Below are 6,463 nucleotides of genomic sequence, written 5' to 3' on the forward strand. Positions count from 1 at the left end.
GGCTGTCAGCTGGTGCCGGTGACAGGGGACGGGCGGGCGGCGGGCAGGGAGGAGGGGGCTGCCCGCAGCAGGCGCTGCTGCTCACCTGGAAAGTCACCGAGGAGGAAGGAGGGAAGCCCTCCCGGTGCCCTTGTTGTTGTTGTTGTTGTTGCTGCTGATCCCGCCGGGCGCTCTTGTTGCTCCTTTGCTAAGGGCTTGCCTGGAGTGAGGTGGCTCGCGGTGCTTCTTTTATATATAAAGACAGATACTCCAGCGGCCGAGGGGCGCCCGTTTCACGCATTTATCTTAAGGCAGGTCATTTCTCTCCCTCTATTTGGAAAGGATCATCACCATCACCCTGACAGTGGCGGAGGGGCTGGTGTTGCACGGGGGAGAGGCGGAGGCCCGGGAGCCGCAGCCCGCCCTGGCCGAGGCGGGAGGGAGCGCTCTGCGCTGCAGGCAGATCTGCCGGGCTATTCCTGGCACCACTTCCCAGAACAGAAGTTACAGGGCGGCGAGCGCGGAGCGAGCGCGGGGAGCGCGCCGCCCGTGACGTCACCGGGTCCCCCCGCGCGCCGGCGGGGAGCGAGCGGGGCGCGACCGGCAGCGCCCGGCCGCGGGGTGATGGGCGCTGCCCGCCCGGGTGCGTGTGTGCGCGCGAGGCGGCGAGGGGAGAGGTGCGCCGTGCGGGCGGGGAGGGGAGGCAGGCAGGCAGGCAGGGAGGAGGAGGAGGCAGGGCTTCGGAGGGCGAAGCCGCGGCCTCTCCCCGCCGGCGGAGACCGCCGCTCTCCCTCCCCCTCCCCGCCGAGGGAACTCCCAGGAGAGCCAGTCCCGACTTGCCGTGCACCAGCCGCGCGTCCTCCCGTCCTGAGAATTTCCTCCGAGGATCCTCCTTCCCCCTCCCCTCTCGCCGCTTCCTCTTTTTCCCTCCCCCGGCCCCTCCGCGCCCTCGCTCCTGCCTGGCCAAGATCACGTTATCTGTCAGGCAGAACAATACAACGCCAGGGCTCCCCGTGCCGGCCGCCGGCCCCGGCTTCTCGACCTGCCTGCCGGCGGCGCCCGCCCGGCCCTGGCAGGCGCCTCCGAAACCGGGCACGGCTCTGCCCGCCGGGCGGGCGGCCGCCCCGACCCTCGCTCACCGCCTGGTGCACAGCCCTTTAGGAGGGGCGGCGGGGCTCGCCGCCGCCCCGCAGGACAGGGAGCCCGCGGCGGGCACAACCGAGGATGCAGCAGCCGCCCCGGGCTCTGCCGCAGGGACACGCATTTATTTTAACAGCCTCTCGCCGCCAGCGCCGCGGCGAAGCCCCTGCCCCGGTGCCACCGAGAGGACGGACGGTGCCGGCGGTGGCCGAGGGCCAGGGACCACCGCTCTTCTCGCCGGGGGCGGCCGCCACCACCTCGCGCGGGGTAACGGCCGCCCGGGGCTCGCGCCCCCACCTCCCCTCGCCGCCGCTCACGGGGCCGCTCGCAGCCAATGAGCGCGCGCAACGTCCGGCGGCGGGGCGGGGCCGGGCCGGGGCCGGTGGCGGGGCCAGTCTCCCGCAGCAGCCGCCACCCCCCGCCGGCCCCGGAGCCGGCCCGTCCCCGGGGGCAGGGGCGCTGCAGGGGGAATACCCTCTCGGCGGGGCGAGGCGAGGCGGTACTTGCGCTTCCTGGGAGCATCTCAGCGCTCTCCCGCGGCTGCGAACCAACCGCCGGCTGTCGGAGCCGTCGCTGAGCCGGGTCCCGCACCGACACTCGCCTTGGCTCCTGCTGCTCACAGCGGCTTCGAGTTAGCTGACCCCGTGTGAGGTTACGGGGAGCAGCATCCGTCTGTCTTAGGTTTGCCGTGGCTGCTCGCAGAGCGGAGCTCACCCGGCTGGTTCCCTCGCCCGGCCGCTCCGGCAGCGCGGGGGTCCCAGCTCTGGCTTCGCCGTGGCACAGGGCCGTGCTGGGGTTCTGAAAGCAGGTCAGAGCAAAATGATTTTCTTCTGAGGCAGCCATTCGACCGCATTCGAAGGCTACCGTAAGTCGATTTGAAGTGATGGCAACTCGCAGCGCTGTCAGGGTGACATCAGAAGTCATACGAGCACTTGAGATTATTACTTTGATTCACATCGAGAAAAAAATGGCAGCCTCGTGGATGAAGAGGAAAGAGTGTACACATAAATCCTGAAAGCGGTAGTTCTTACGGCAGGTGCCAGGGCAAATAAAACCATTTTTTTCATAATTTTGGTAGTTAAGAATGTTAAGTCATCCTTGTAGCTTTTAGGGACTAATAACAATTCGGTGCTTGGGGTTGGCAGTACAGGGGCACAGAATCGGTTAATAAATGTCCTGTCATGCTAACGTGGTGCTTGGCCCCTGTTGACTTTGGTGGCCTCTGAGCCAGGTTTACAGGGCTTCATTGTGCTCGATCCAGGAGGTGCAGGAGAGTCTCAGGATTTCTTGGGACTCGCCTCAAGTGATAAGGGCACAAGCATCTCGTGTGATCATCATTTTACGATAACTGAGGACTTCTGTTACATAAAAGGCTCGCTCCTGGCAGCATGGTCAGTACTAAGAGGACTGAACCACAGCTAACAGAGAGTTGCTTGCTCCTTTTTAAGTCTGTCAGCATGTCTGTCTGTTGTTCTGGTCCTCAGTGTAAGTGATAATGTCATTCCTGACACCGAGTATTGTTTGACTGGAATTATTCTGTCTGAGCAAACATATTGTCCTTGGGCTTGTGATCTTTATTTGATGTCATCTCAGAATAAGTCAAATGGAGACAGGAGTGCTTAGGATTTGCTTTAAATTGAGGTTTTCCCATCTTGCTGCTTTCCACAGCAGCTGCGTTTACCTCTGCCCCCACATGACGTCTGCCAGTATCTTCCCCTCTGGGAAGCTGCAGACTCCTGACCTGCACATTTGACTTCTTGCTGTATGCCCAGCATTGTCTGCTCTTCTTTGCTGCCTCTCACAAGACTTCAGAAGTTCATTTGTATTGTCACAGGGACCAGACCACAGAAGCTACTGCAACAAGGTTCAATGTTCAAAATAATTTTAAAGAAAGTGTTTATTGACAATTATTCTCAAAGCAAAGTAAAATTGTTCTCACCATAATGCTTTTCAAAATAAGGGTCTTTTTCCACTTGTGTTGATCATCTCAACAAGTTTTACTTTGTGTCCTTTCCCACATTCTCTTTCTCTTAGTATTGCAGCATCTGAGCCACAGCCATTTCCTTCACTGTGGCTGCACGAGGTACACGCTGGAGTTAGAGCTCTCAGGCACCTTAGTGGTCCCAGGGAAGAGACTGAAGCTACACGTGTGCTCAGGGACCTCCACTGTTGTACATAATTTGTTTGGCTCAAGCCATGGCACGGGTTTTGACAGGCTGCACAACTTGCAGCTGCAAGAGTCCCTAGCTTGGAGGAGACCCCCCCTGCAGCAGCCAAAGAGGCAGGGAAGTCTTTGCATGGCCCCTTCAGCCCGCTCCCCCTTTGTGCACCATTTTAGGGGAATGGGTGTAACTGAGCACAAACTTACCTTCATGCCCGCTGATGCCCTTTTCCCCTCCCACAGGGAGCATGAGGCAGGGGCACTGTCCCGCAGAGCGACTGCAGCTGGCGTGCCCCAGGAGTTTCCCTCACAAACTCCTGCCAGTAACTCCACGGAGAGGCAGCAGGCATCTGAATCACTTTCACCTACTTGTGACAACATAACTTAATAATGATGTCCTTGCATCATACCATCCTATCATTTCCCTCTAGATTTTTTTTTTTTTACATTTATGTCCAGCATTTAATAAAACTATCACTCTAAACTGAGGAGAGAAGTAAGGGAGCTTTCAGGTGTGAGATTTACAGCTGTTATTTAAGTATAGATTTTGCAGGTTCATCAGAAAAGAAGTCATTCTTGCAGCTCGGAAAGCACCTTGGCCATCACAGCTGCTGCTAGTAGCAAGTGCAATACAGAATGATAGTGTTCAGCAATGATGTTCACAGTTTATTAAACACTATAAATTACTCTGAAAACTTGGTTTGATCTCAGAATGTATGGAATCCATCAGTTTTGTAAACTGTGCTGCTCCCAAAGTAGATAATAGAAAGCATTACATAATTTTTCTATAATAGCACAGTTGAGTTGAAATGTTAAATAACCATTCCTAAAATAGCTAACAATTTTAAAGCAATTCATCCTTTCTTACTTTGGGAAAAATTACTCCGTCCCTAAGCCTGTACCCACAAGCTCTTACCTATTTCTTCACAAAGCTGTTACAGATACAGCCACACCAAAAGAGACAATTCCTTTATATAAAGGGGTTGATGATATCTATTGATTTCAGTGTAAGTAGCGTAAAGCAAAATGGACCAAATACATCCAATTTTCTGAAAGTCTCAGAGGGCAGGAGCACAAATTAAAATTCGTGTTGGTGGTGGTATTTCACTGTTTAGCATCCCCTTTCTTAAGGCTTGATCGAGTGAAAAAATCTATGGGAAACTCTCTGGGAATGGTTTTCCTCATAAATAAACAAAGACTAATAGTTTCCTATCAATGTTGTTTAAAATGTATCATGCTTATTTGTGTAGGAGCTTCCTTCCCTTTTCCTTCACTCCTTTTTCCGACTGCCTGGACTGCAATGGCTCTTGCTGTCCTTGCCCCTTCCACCCCCACCCCTGTCTTTTCTAACTCCCTAGTTACACTCAGGGCTCCTTAACCTTACCCGTAAAACTGCTGGCTTTCCTGTGGGGAAGAGGGGTATATGCCCTTTTCTGTACGGGGAAAGGACTCTTTGGAGGATCTGATCTTTCTCCCCTCATGAGTGAGAGAAGGGCCCTGAGCTGGACGCCGGGATGATGAATGGCAAGGACAAGGGTGAGGGTCCCTGCCACCGGCCCCTCCTCGGGGGCTCCCAGGGAGCCTGGGGGGCACTCGCAGCAGCTCTGGGGCTGGGAAGGAGAGGGGAAGGGAGGCTGAGCTAGATCAGAAGACTTGTTGAGAGTCCTGAAAGGGACGCATTTGTCTCCTGCTTTACTTTGGATGCTGAACACATCACAAAATCAGCTTGCAGAGCAGTATTAATTCGGATAACTGAGGGGATTTTTATCTTGAGAGATACCTACCTTCTACTGACCATATATCTCACGCTCTTCTCAGAAATAACTAGCAGCTATGAGTTTCACATATCAGTCATTTAATACCATAAAACGTATTTCCAGCCACAGCATTCCACTTGCCCATTTGTACGTATTGCTTTCGTTTTGCTCAAGTGCTGTCATGAGAAAAGAGAAAAAGACATTGCCGGTTCACCCTCCCACCACCTCTCCCTATGCGTTCCTTTAATCCGGGCTGCTGTGTCTTGTTTGTCTGCTCTGCTACGTAAACAAGGGTAATCTTTCCTCATAGGGGAGTGTGCCCGTGACTCCTCCACGGAACACCAAGAAGTCACAGTGAAGCACTTCTTTATCCACAACAGCTTCAAGCTCAGACAGTGTCAAATGGTGTGAAGGAGCAAGAAGCCAAGGTGGTTAGTTAGCTTGAACAAGCCTGTGTGTAAATAACTCTGGCAGAGGGCCCAAAGGAAGGGGAGCGCTATTTGCCTGATAATGAACAAATGGCTCTATTTCCTGAAGGAAAAATATTTTTCTACTATATCGAGTTTTCCCTCAAAAAAAGAAAAAAAGTGATTTTCTTCACATAAAGTATTTCCAGATGCAGAACTAACATGTTGTGTATTATCAACAGCTTGGTAATAACATGTCATCACTTGACCTTGGATGAGGGGAAAAAAATTAAAAAGGCAGAATTTTCTGATATTATGCCCTTTCATGGGAACATTTTTTAAAGCCCACGAATTCTGGGAAAAGATTTTTAAATAAAATTTGATGATTTTTATTCCTTTCCATTTTTTCACAGCTAATTAGCAAGCTGAATAGGAAAATCTACAATGCTGACCAGAAGTGATTATGTGCACTTCTCATGTGAGATAAATGAACCCTGTAAGTGCTATAGCCACATTCTCTTTGATCATCCCTTTTAATATCACAACCCAATTAGGTTTTTGAAAGACCCTTACTTTTAGGCATTTTGAAAAAATATTTTGCCTTGATAACAAGTGGGTCATGTTATCAGGCACTGGTTATTTCTCTTTAAATAAAAAGTAATAGCTCCTATGTATTTTGTATACTGTACTCGATTCTCTCCCCCTCCTTGCCCCACTTTTCCTAGGAAGAGCTGAAGAGCCTGCCAAAGACATGGCATGATTTAGCAACTTTTGAGTTATATATAACCTGAACAATTAAGTGACTTAATTTTCTAAAAGCTTACCTAATTATATTCCCATTAGACCCGATAGCCTTTCGTTTAGCATTCTTCTCAAATAGGCACCTTTCAATTTTGCATCATCTTCCAATTCAAAGAAACTTCGATTGCTTCATGTGTAGAGAATTTCATGTATGGACTGGAGGGAGGGAGGGGCAGACCTCTGCATAGTGGCAGCTTGAAAACAAGGGAAAGGAGAAT

At 51.9% G+C, this 6,463-nt stretch overlaps 1 protein-coding gene across 4 annotated transcripts in view; it reads right to left on the reverse strand.

Moving 5' to 3' along the window:
- Nucleotides 1–874, reverse strand: part of HIVEP2 (HIVEP zinc finger 2) — a 143,429-nt gene extending 142,555 nt beyond the window's left edge. For 3 of the 4 annotated variants that reach the window (XM_054819519.1, XM_054819518.1, XM_054819513.1), the window contains exon 1: nt 86–658. The gene's annotated coding sequence lies outside the window, so the exon portion shown is untranslated. Of the gene's footprint in view, nt 1–85 lie in introns of all 4 variants that reach the window. The other variant, XM_054819512.1, reaches the window with a different exon arrangement.
- Nucleotides 875–6,463: the final 5,589 nt, after the last annotated feature.

The sequence above is a fragment of the Grus americana genome, chromosome 3 (assembly GCF_028858705.1).
Source record: "Grus americana isolate bGruAme1 chromosome 3, bGruAme1.mat, whole genome shotgun sequence".
NCBI lineage: Eukaryota > Metazoa > Chordata > Aves > Gruiformes > Gruidae > Grus > Grus americana.